We start from the raw sequence: 12,384 nt of genomic DNA, 5'->3' as shown, positions 1-12,384 counted from the left end.
TGCCATATCTGAAATGGTTGGTTCAGGTTTGGGCCCAACCCCATGTTGAACCTTTCCTTTTACTTCAGTAACAGTTAACTACCCTATAGACTTAATCTTGTATCTAAGAATACATTTTCTCTATAACCAAGCTAAGAAAGAATGTTGTTAGCTGGTTCCCAAAGAGCCTTATACAAACAATGTATCTGACCTCTATGTTCCCTGAAATTAAGGGCTTCTAACCCACCTGTGGTGTAGTGATCAAGTGCTATGGCTGCTAACCAAAATGTTAGCAGTTCAAATCCACCAGGCGCTCCTTGGAAACTCTATGGGGCAGTTCTACTCTGTCCTATAGGGTTGCTATGAGTAGGAATCGACTTGACTTGACAGCAGTGGGTTTTTTTGGTTAACCCACCTGTAAAACCTCCTGTAATCACCAAGTAGTAATTAATCAACAAAGCATGGGTATACTCTTTAAACCATAGTAAAAGCCTCATTGTCAGATATCTTGCCCTCAACTATCTTACCTCACCAAGCACCAATCAGAATGTTGTTAACTTGTTCCCCAAAAAAACAAGCAGCCTTAAAATAAACAGCTTGTCTGCAATTTGATCCCAAGGAGCCTTAAAACAAAACGGTAAGCCATCAATCACTGCAAAGCCCCCACTTTTGTTAATCCACCTTTGACTTTTACAAATCGCTAGTAAGACAATCAAAACATTATTATCGTTAATTCCTGGTTTAACAATATAAATATTGCCTGGATGCCTGTAACTCCTTGAAGTGTTCTGGATTTTACTTTGAGATTCAGTGCCTCCCCAACTCAAGTTGCCCTCCCTTCAGTAAGTCTCTGGTTTTAAATTTCAATCAGACTCAGCGTTTTGTTCTGTGACAGTTTCTAAAGTTAAACTAAAGCAACCACACATCATTATACCAATTTTTTTTTACCAGTTATAAAGACAAAACTTCAATGTTGTGAAAATACTTCGTAAATGAGACATTTTTAGAATAAGGCTTAGTTTTTTGTGTTATTTAATAAATTGAGGCTTTGATTTTATATCATGAAAACTACAGGTGTTAGAATATTGTTACACTTTAATTATCTAGAAATAATGAGAAAGTTTAACTTGATATATAAATGATTAATTCAAACTGGAAAAAAAAAAAAAAACCCGTTGCCGTTGAGTCAATTCCAACTCATAGAGACCCTATAGGACAGAGTAGAATGCCCCATAGAGTTTCCAAGGAGCGCCTGGCGGATTTGAACTGCCAAGCTTTTGGTTAGCAGCCGTTGCATTTAACCACTACACCACCAGGGTTTCCAAACTGTGGAAAGGCTAAATGACGACCCCAGTTTCTCAGTGGTTTAAATGCCAGAAAAAAAAAAAAAATTGTGGGATATTGGAGTCATCACATCACACACACTAATACAGTATATGTTAAACACAAAAAAATACCTAAGTCATTATCACAGTTTTATTGCAAGCTCGTGTTTTACCCAGATACTTTGCATGTGTCAACTTCCTACAGCTTGTTAACAGAATATTCACTGAACAGTAGTATTCAATTAAATAGTAGTTGTAGCTTTTTCACATTACATTTTGTGAGGCACTATTACGTTTTTGGTCCAACAAAATAAGATTGGTCATTTAAAATTAATTTGCTTCTACAAAAGGAAAAAAAAAAATCAGTAACGATAACGTTAACTCAAAGGATGATGCATCATGCTCAAAAAGAATCAAGTAAGCAAATGACCCATAAAAAAATCAAAAATATCTTTCTAGCATTAAACTTATCATCAGAGATTTATTTTCAGCAAAACCACATCATCTATCAAATTAATGTTAATTTTAATTTTATTATTTTTTTATTGGATTGGAATTTAATTTGTAACTGTTCATTCTATAATTATATAAAACCATAAACATAAGGATATTATACATAGTTATATACTTGTACACAATAATTTTATAATAAAAAATAATTACTGATGAGGATTTTTCTCCTTTTAATAAGCTCCACACACATTATTCAATGCTAATATTATCTTTATCTTTACTACTTTTCCTATCTCTAATCTGCCTCTACTCTAATTACTTTCCCCACATTGCAGCCAGAGTGATAGATGTTAAACACAGATCTTATGTCCCTTCCTTGCTGAAAATCTGTTCAATGGCTCCCTCTTTTTATCTGGATAAACTCTAAGCTCTCTAAGATGACACAGAAGATCCTTCAGGATCTGGCCCCTGCTTAGCTCTTCAGACCCATGAACACCGTGAAAGAATTTCACAGAATGGAAACAGAGTTTAAAAAAAAAAAAATACTAGAGATTTATTATTCCATCAACGATTTGCAGATCAGGGAACACACACCTAAACCATGTGTTGCAAAGAAATGTGGCAGCATCGGGCTTTATATAATCAGAGGGGAACAAAGAGAGTCTGAGAAGTCTAGGCAATTTTAGCTGGTTTTTCAGAGGTTCACTAAAATATCCTTCAAAATCCTTTCTTCTCCAAAATGTTAGTTTGCTTAGGAAGACAAATGTCACAGGTCTAAAGGGGTCAATTCCTGCACAGCAGCTCTCAGATAACCAGGGCTCTGCTTGTCTGGAATGTAGGAGTTAGAGAGCAGGGACTGTTGATTATACATAAATCTGCAGAAACAAGCTAATTATTATTTCTAAAAGTTAGGCTGCTTATTATCTTGAACTTTTGCCTTGTGAAACCAGGGAGCAGCCATGCTCTTCCTGGCTGGGCAAAATAACTCCATCCTTGTTTTTAGTTTCCACTACCACGTTTTCCCCCTTTTGATCAAGACTCCACTAGGAGACACTGATCACCTACAAATGGAATAATCTTTCTTCAGCAAGGACTTCTACATCTTATGGATCACTTCGTCGTTTACCTTATTTCAGTGTCATTGCACCTCACGTTTATTTTCTTCACCTTGCTATGCTATTAGGCCTCCTCTTCAGGGTGAGTCATTTCAGAGTTTTATTAGTGGAAGGTTTAGAGAAAATTTGAGACTAATAAATCCTTAGCCATCCTGAAGAACAGTAGCCAATACCTGCATATAAAAGGGCAAAGAGTTACATACTACCATCTCCTCACTTCCACCCTCTTCATTGTCTAGTCACTTGGACAATTTGTAGTTCTCTGGGTCTGTTCTCATTTGTGCTGCTCCATCTGGCTGAAATGTTGTTCCTTTATCTCATTCGACCTGCTGAACTCCATGTCTGTTGTAAGACTCAGCTTGGATATCGGTCCCTCTTTAACATCTTACTAACTTCCTATGTACCCCCATAACCAGTTGCCATTGAGTTGATTCTAACTCATGGTGGATCCATGTGTTTCAGAGTAGAACTGTGTTCCATAGGGTTTTCAGTAGCTGTGATCTTTTCAAAAATAGATTACCAGATATTTCTTCTGAGGTGTCTCTGGGTGGTTTTGAACTGCCAAACTTTTTGTTAGTAGCTGAGCTAACCATTTGCGCCACCAAATCCCATGCACTCCTATGCTGTTTGTTGTGAGGTGCTGTTGAGTCAGTTCTGGCTCATAGCGACACTATGTACAACAGAACTAAACACTGCCCAGACCTGTACCATCCTGACAATTGTTGCTATGCTTGAACCCATCGTTGTAGCCACTGTGTCAATCCATCTCTGAAGGTTTTCCTCTCTTTCACTGACCTTCTATTTTACCAAGCATGATGTCCTTCTCCAGACACTGGTCCCTCCTGAATAATATGTCCAAAGTATGTGAGAAGAAAGCCTTGCCATCCTCACTTCTAAGGAGCATGCTGGCTTTACTTCTTCCGAGACAGATTTGTTCGTTCTTTTGGCAGTCCATTCAATATTCTTCACCAATACCATAATTCAAAGGCATCAGTTCTTCTGCGGTCTTCCTTATACATTGCCCACCTTTCACAAGCATATAAGGCAACTGAAAACACTATGCCTTGGGTGAGGCACACCTTAGTCCTCAAAGTGACATCTTTGATTTTTTAACATTGTATCCCTATAGCACTCCAGATTACTCCATCACAATACTCATTACACTTTATTATAGATTCCTATTTTCTTGTGTTCCCCAAAAGTTCATGGAAATTTCTAGAGCAGGGACTGTATCAGTATTAATTATTGACTTCCTCCCAGTATCCTGGCATACAAAAACATTACGTTTTTAAAATAAAATTCAACTATAGAGTAACTAGGTCTGAAATCTATAATTTTTAAATAAACCAAGTTGCTGTCAGATTAACCACTATCCTGACCCTCTTCTAGCAGTCAGGGCATCTAGAACACTGACCTATAGTAACACCCTGATCTCTGCCCTTTAATGATGATGCCTTTACACTTTGTAGATAATATCACAAGCATTTGAATTGATCCACTTGTCTCTTGCTCTAGAAGCTCCATGGGGACTGAGATGGTGGCTAACTTTTCACTGTCTCCAGTACCACTGCCAGGCACATAGAAAACTAGAAACCAAATCATTTGCCCTTGAGTTGATACCAATTCATGGCAACCCCATCTGAGTAGAACTGCACTTCCTCGAGTTTTTTTGGCTGTAATCTTTAAGATATAGATCGACAGGCCTTTCTTCCAAGGCAACTCTTAGTAGATTCAAAGAGCCAACCTTTCAGTTAGTAGCCAAGTGCTTCAGTGCATGACACTCAGGTACTCTCAGGCACATAAAAAGCCAAAACCAAACCTGTTGCCTTTGAGGTGATTCTGACTCATAGCAACCCTATAGGACAGAGTAGAACAGCCCCATAGGGTTTCTAAGGATTGGAGCTGCCAACCTTTTGGTTAGCAGTCATAGCTCTTAACCACTATACTACCAGGGTTTCCAGTAGATGCTTAATAAATTCTGTCGCCTATTGAGTGAACCTAGTCATGATTACAGACAAGTCTGTCTTTTATCTTGCCATTATTGAACGATCAGAGATCATTCAGACAACCAGCTGGATATTTGTTACTCAGCTCTCAGATATAATTTTTATAGTCCCCATCACCTTCCTTTTTTGTTGGTTTTGCTGTTGGGTTTTGTTTTGGGGTTTTGGTTTTTTGGGTTTTTTTTCCTCCTTCTCCCTTGTAATCAACTCCCAAGAACTTAAAGTAGATGATTCAAAAAGAGCTTTTGATTTAATTCTCTGTGTTTCTTTATAAAGCAAGGGGGTAGGAAAGATGGGAAATGGGTTTGGGCAAATGAAGATAGAAAAAGTAGAAAGCTTATCCTTCTTCCCTCACTCCTCATTAAGCCAATGTTAATAGTTGGCACTAATGTCTGGATTTCTATTTATCAAGGAAAAAATCTGAAGGGCCTGCTCATTATTTGAATACTTGTGATATTTGGTCGTCTTAGGAGGTGTGTATAATTTGAATCAATTTAATGCTGCAATAAACAATGATTAGAGACTCGACTTGATGGCACTTGGTTTTTAGACTAAGAGAAGGAAATGTGTTTTGCAGAATAAACTTGTGAAAATAATAATACCTTGTTTGTTTTGCAATTTTAGGTGTGTAAACATTCATGAGAAGGAAATTTTTAAAGAATTTTAAATAAAAATTAAAAGATCACAGACTTGATTCTGGCAACATGTATCTGCTTCATATAATTATAATATTATTCAGATTTCCTTTGTCTTAAACTATGAAGACTAGTCTCCTAAAGGCAAAGAGTAGAAATTACTCTGTTACACTATTTACAAAGAAAGCATCTCGGAAAGGGATTTAATTATAGTATTTGAGAACAGAAACGCTACCCTTAATCACTGTTCATGCATTTGCTAAACTGGAGTATTATATGGTAAACAGTGTTGCCATTTTTCAAGAGAGGTAATAATACATTTCTTATTCTAAGAATGTTATGAGACTTAGTTAATATTTGTAAAGAGTTTAAAGATGAAATATTTCCCTCCGTTCTTTAAGTGTCACTAAATCATTAAACACATGATAATCAGAACCCTCTTCATAAATGTCTTGAAAAGGCCTATCTTTTTTGTTATATACCTATAATACCATTCAGATCATTTTGGGGTTTTTAAAGAAAAAAAAATCCTATCCTATAAATGATATTATGAGATTATTGAACCACATTTGTTTTCCAGAATTTGATATGTTACGCAAATACCCAATATAAAATTCCTGTACAACGAAAAAAGATTTAGGGCAATACAACATATTTGTTATTTATAGAGCAGCTTCCACAGTCTATGTGGTATATTTGTAGAGTTTTCTTACATGTCTCCCTTGGGAGCAATGGGATAAAACTTAGAGGGCAGAGAGCTTATGTTAATGGGGGAGGAACAACTCAGAAAAGGAGAGTGAGAATGGTTGTACAACTCAAAGAATGTTATCAATGTCATTGAATTGTATATGTAGAAATTGTTGAATTGGTGTATGTTCTGCTGTGTATATTCTCAACAATAACAGCAAAAATAAAATAAATTCTTAAAAAAAGAAAAAAAGCAATGGGATATTTAGGATTAATTATTTCTGGAACTCATTTGCATACCTGTCTTTCTGCCCTCTGGTAGAAAGTTTTGGGCCACTGGCAAGGTAGATACTTATGTAGCTGAGTTCAGACAGTGGTAGCAAAGAGTTAGAGGCTCTCTTCCCATGGCAACATCTTGCAGGAGGGAAATCAAATTTTAAAAATATGAGAAAATAAGCTAAGCCTCAGAAAAAGCATTTCCTAAAAGGAGATAAAGGGGCATAGATTACAAACTGGATGGATTTTGAACAAGTTTCCTGAAAAAGCTTGAAGCAGTAGAGCAGGGTTCCTCAAACTCCTCACTATTGACATCTTGGGCTGAATACTTCTTTGTTTTAGTGGGCTGCCCTGTGCACTGTAGGATGTTTAGTGGCATCTCTGGCCCCTACCCACTAAATGCCAATAGTACCCCCGCCAGAGTTGTAACAACCAAAAATGTCTTCAGACACTGCCAGATGTTCCCTGGGAGGCAAAATCAACTACAGTTGAGAACCACTGCGCTAGAGTAAGGTTCCTCAGAATAGTGACATCAAGGTACCTTGGATTTGGCACAAGAAGAAAAGCAACTCTGGAAATTTCTGCCTAAAACAACCACTGAGAATTTTCACTGTGAAGAGGTGAAGGAGATGGCCAATCTAAGAGTTAGAAATGGAAAATTATGACACCACAAGCTATTGTTAATTGGATCCATTCACTGGAAAATAAATTACTGGTGAAAAGAGCCACCTTTGATTTTTGTCTATTGGGAGCAGACATTTGGAGTGACCACAGCTATAAGTAACTGCCAATGGACGCTCCAAATCATATACTTAAGTCTGGTCAAGGCAGTTGGCTATTTAACTCTTCAACTGAGGGAAGAGTCTAATAAGCCTGTTATAGGAACCTTCTGTTAACTACCAGACCTTCCTTTCAGGTGATTCATCAAGTTTATATTTTCACTCACTGAATATCTATTGAGCAACTCAGTGTGTGTCAGACCCTGGGCAGGTTGTCAAGAATGCAATGATGAAAACAGCCTACCCTCCAGGAACTTACGGTCTAGTGAGAAACATAAGTCTGGCCCTCAGATTCCTGATATAGGGTATGACCCAGCCAAAGAGAGCCCAATTCTTTACACTGTCGCTGTTGTTGTTGGGTGCTGTCGAGTTGATTCCAACTCATGGTGACTCCATGTGACAGAGTAAAACTGCCCTATCGGGTTTTCTACACTGGTCACCCCTAAATCACTAAAAAAAAAAAGGACTTAAAAATCAACTACTTTTCACTTCTAAAGAACAAAGACTGCTTAGATTTTTTTTTTCTCAATTCAATGCTTTTATTTTTTTTTTCTCTCTTTAATTAAAATTTCTCAACAATTCCACTGGTATTTCAGGCAGCTGCATTCTCTACATTTCAAATCAATCAATATATGAACATTTTAAACAGCAAAAAGGCATTTTGGCAGCAATTTTATTTTCCTCCTGGCATACATGTGCACAATCATTTGAATTTACATGATGACGCTAACCAGCCACAGTCAGTAAGCCTTCCTCAATAAGCAGTTGACTCAATAACGACGGATGTGCTGTTATTTCTCATTTAGACCCAGCTGCCTAATGATAGCTAGGTAACATTATTAATAAATTACTGCCATGGCGAGTCAGGGACTGTACAATCCAATTAAATAATTTTTTCATTCACTACAGGCAAAACGCTCACTACTTTTCCACATATGATGCACACGCCCATCTTTAGCAGTACTGAACCGCAGCCTTTGTACACTAGTCATTAGTATTCAGAATAAGAAACAATTGCTTGGAACAGGAAACACAGAAGCCAGACATTTGGCAGCATCACCGAGTTCACTGCTGAAGTCAACTGGCAAAGAGACTGTAGACTGACAGTGACTGGCCTCTGTTGCCATGGGAACAGCAGTGAACTGTGTGAGTAAATAGTTTGGGTTTTCTCACCTGCCAGGACATAAATTCAGAGTTTACTGGCTGATTTTTAAGTCTGCTACTTGTAAGTGACCTATTTATGGAGTGAATACTAGATATCTTACTCTTTGCTTCAGAAAAATATCCAAACCCTTGAAAACATATCTGAATATTGAAGGATCCAAATACAATTAAATTCAATTATGCAGAATACTTGTCAAAAAGCCAATTTACTTCTTCATTCTAGCAGTCACTCATTTTGCCAAAAGCTAGTTCTTAAAAATACATAAAATAAAAATGGTAAGGATGTGAGGGTCATGCATCACCAAGAAAAAGACCTTTACAAATTCAGAGTAAGGATTCAAACCACTTTTATTTTATTTCAAGCCATATTTATTTTAAATTTCTCCCCTCCTCGCTCATAGGAAAATGAGCAAAATAAAACTGGCTGTTATCCACTTTTGACTCAAACATCCCATTACAGAAATTCCTCTGTTTTGATAATTACAATAATTATCATCTCTAATTTACAGATGCACAAAATATGACAGAAGAAAATTGTCCTTACTGCAATAATTCAGGGAAAAAGCCATCGTGCAAGCCCCTAAAATCTCAGGTCTCTTAATCTGCATCTCTTCTGGGTCATTCTGCCTTCATTAAACTTCTTCCTTCAATTCTTTTTAATTTCATGCTAAATTATATTTTTCCAAAAAGTCTACAAGTAAAAGTCATTTTGCCTTGTGCTCTGAGTAACCAATTCTTCCTATCAGTAATGGCTAAAATATACCCATTACCTTCTTCTGTGACTTCTACTTCATTCATCAATAAACTTTTACCAAGCAAATATCTGTACATCATATACTTTGTGCCTGGTCCAGGAGGAGATGGTACAAAGACGGATGAAAAATGTTTTCTGCCCTTGAAAAACTAATAGTCTAGTGGGAAAAACAGAAATATAGATAAGTTATGTTAAACGTGGTTTTCACTTACAGATAAAAGTATGTTAAAAGTGGTTTTTTATAAGTGTACGATGAGGTGAAAAGCTAACTTTGCTTAGGAAAATGAGAAGGTTCCACTGAGAAGGTGGTATTTGAACTACATCTTAAAGACTAAATGGGAGTTTTATACACGGTAGTTGAAAAAAAGCCAGGTGCTAAAATGTAATTTTCAAAAAGTTAAAAAAAAAACAGTATCTCATTCACATGTAAAATGAACATGTGTCAAATATCTTATTTAACTTAATAGAAATTTATATTTTCTACTGGACAAAATTCATTTGCATTCCTATGAACAGGAATCATTTTTATTGCTGTTAGTTTTCTAGTAACTTAACTTCTACTACTACAGAATTGTTAAGTCTAGTGAATGGAAAGTCAATTAACTCTGCACAACTCTATAGAATCATCGTCCCCCCAGGGGATCTTCTAGTCAATACCCAGTAATCTCTTTTGTCAATTTCAAAGTCTTAAACTTTTTTTTTTTTTTTTTTCTGGCACAAAAAAGAGACATTCCAGATTTGGGGAAAAATACATTAAAAAACAAAGAGGGATAGAAAAGTAAGTACTTGGACACGAGTAAAGATGAGGCTAAGTGAGGAGAGGAAAGTCAACGAAGGGTCATGAAAAGAAATTGAGATTATACTGGAAGGGTGGCTTGGGGCCAAATTGTGAAAGAACTCATATGCCATGAAAAAGAGTTTAAACTTCGTCTAAAAACAATAGGATAGCCACTAAAGGATTTTAAACATTAAAGTATCAAGCTAAAAGATGTTTTCTGCTTCTTCAACTCCTAATTCCTAATTTATTCAACTCTGCGTTTTCTACATTTATGGCTTGCTTCGCAGTATCCCCTAATCCAATATTTAATTTCTTCTACTTTGCTTTCCAGATTTTAGAAATGCCTCTATTTTTACTTACTCAGTGCCCTTGATTCTTCTTTAGTGCTCTTAGTAATTTCATGTGTTTAACATATTGTTCCTTTTTTGTCAAATGTAATTCAAAGGCATATCTGAGAGACCACCTATTTTTTAAGGACAGTATTATTTAAATAAAAATATATAGTACTTCCTGGTTGTTTAGTATCATTGCTCTAATTATACCTGAAGAATGGTTGTATTTATCTTACTGAGCTTTTTTTCCCAACTGCTTTTAAAAATGTAACCCATTTTATTTATTGCATTTATAATAGCAGGATATATAATAGGTATTATTCCTATTATACTCTTTTGTTTTATATCAGGAGAAGATTTCCATCCATAAAAGCTAACCTAAGAAAACATCGTGTAGCTTCTGGAAAACTCAAGTAATTATCTCTGGATTGTGTTCAGATTACTCCCCAGAGATAGCTTATGTTTCCATTATGTACGGATGTCAGAACCATTTTCAGTAACTAAATGATAGTCATATCCTGGAATTAAAATTATTAACAAGCAAAGAAAAGGTAATTCTGAAATATAACTGATGTTAAGCAGAACAGATATTTGATTTTAATAAAGTGAAATAAAATCAAAACCAACACAGGCATTTTCTTTTAAGACAAGCAGGACTCTATTCTAGCGCTTTTATAAAGACATTGAGGAAATGGAAACAATTGTCATGTTCAATATTATAATATTTAAAATAATACAATTATCACACAGAGGCAGGTGATCTATTCGATAATATTAGAACTTTTGTTTTTTTACACTAAAACAGCAATTATCAAAATTTTTCTCATGACCCTCTTAGCAATAATTGAGAATCCCCCAAAAATTTTCTTTTATGGAAGTTATATCTATTGGTAGTTACCATATTAGAAATTAAAGTCAAGAAATTTTAAAACAGTTATTTATTAATTTAAATGTAACCATAATAAGCTAACTGAATGTTAATATATATATTTCTATAACAAATGACTATATTAACAAAAAAAAAGTAAAAAGACTGGCATTGCTGAATATTTTTGTATATCTGGCTTAAAAGAAGACAGTCAGATTCTCACGTCTGTTTCTGCATTCGATCTGTAGCGATATCACATTATCACGTAAACTCTGAAAAATGCTAAAGTACGTTTCGGAAAGGGTGAGACTGAAAAAGGCAAATAATACATTTGCATTATTATGAAAGTAGTTTCAGCCTTGCAGATTGCCAGAGAAATTTCAGCAAGGAAAAAAATTAATTCTTTAACTCTTAACATTTTCTGAGATATACTCCATCCCTTGGATGAAAATCTTGCCACGGAAATCATGAGCTAATGTTGCAATATGAATTACTGTCTCTGTGTGCTCACCTGTATACGTAGCTGCTACGAAAAAATAAATAAAACTTACTTTGGAATTCTTGATTCTTTTTTTTAAGTAAGCTGGAGTCTATAATCCAAGCATGAGTTAATAATCTCCTACATCTGTGCGATCATTCAAAATGTAAGCCATGTATCACAAGAAATCACAGAAGAGAGAATGGGTCACAACTGGTCTCATTTACTAGGGAAAAAAAAAAAACCTCTTTAGCTGACTTGCTTGGCATAAATCAAGGTTCTAATTTTCTGAGCTAAATTTCCAGAAAAGGTCCTTTCAGGTCCATTAATTAGAAAATAAATATTTCCTTACACAGGTTACCTTGTGATAGAATGAATCCAGTGTACAAAGTTTCAGTCTGTGTTTTTAACAGACTAAAAACACATATTTGCTCCTTTTTAATAACATATTTGCTCCTTTCTAATATGTACCTGAGAGCTGCCTAGGGTGCTGGAACTCCACTTTCATTCACATGACCTAGTGTTATTTTACAAGGTACTCACACATCTGTACATTTCTGTGGGAACTGGGGAGTTAGAAGAGTGTTACAAAATATAAAAGTGATTATCATGCAAGAAACCTTAAGAGAAACGCAAACAGTTATAGAGATTCCCAAAGAAAGGAGAGAGTGCTTTAGGTCAAGATAAAGAGAAAAAAATGGTGGTGGCAGATACAGACAGGCAAATAGGATTTCAGCAGGAAAGTTGAAAAGTGAGGT

This window comes from Loxodonta africana, chromosome 5 (genome assembly GCF_030014295.1).
Source record: "Loxodonta africana isolate mLoxAfr1 chromosome 5, mLoxAfr1.hap2, whole genome shotgun sequence".
Taxonomy (NCBI): Eukaryota; Metazoa; Chordata; class Mammalia; order Proboscidea; family Elephantidae; genus Loxodonta; species Loxodonta africana.
This window is presented reverse-complemented; position numbering follows the sequence as displayed.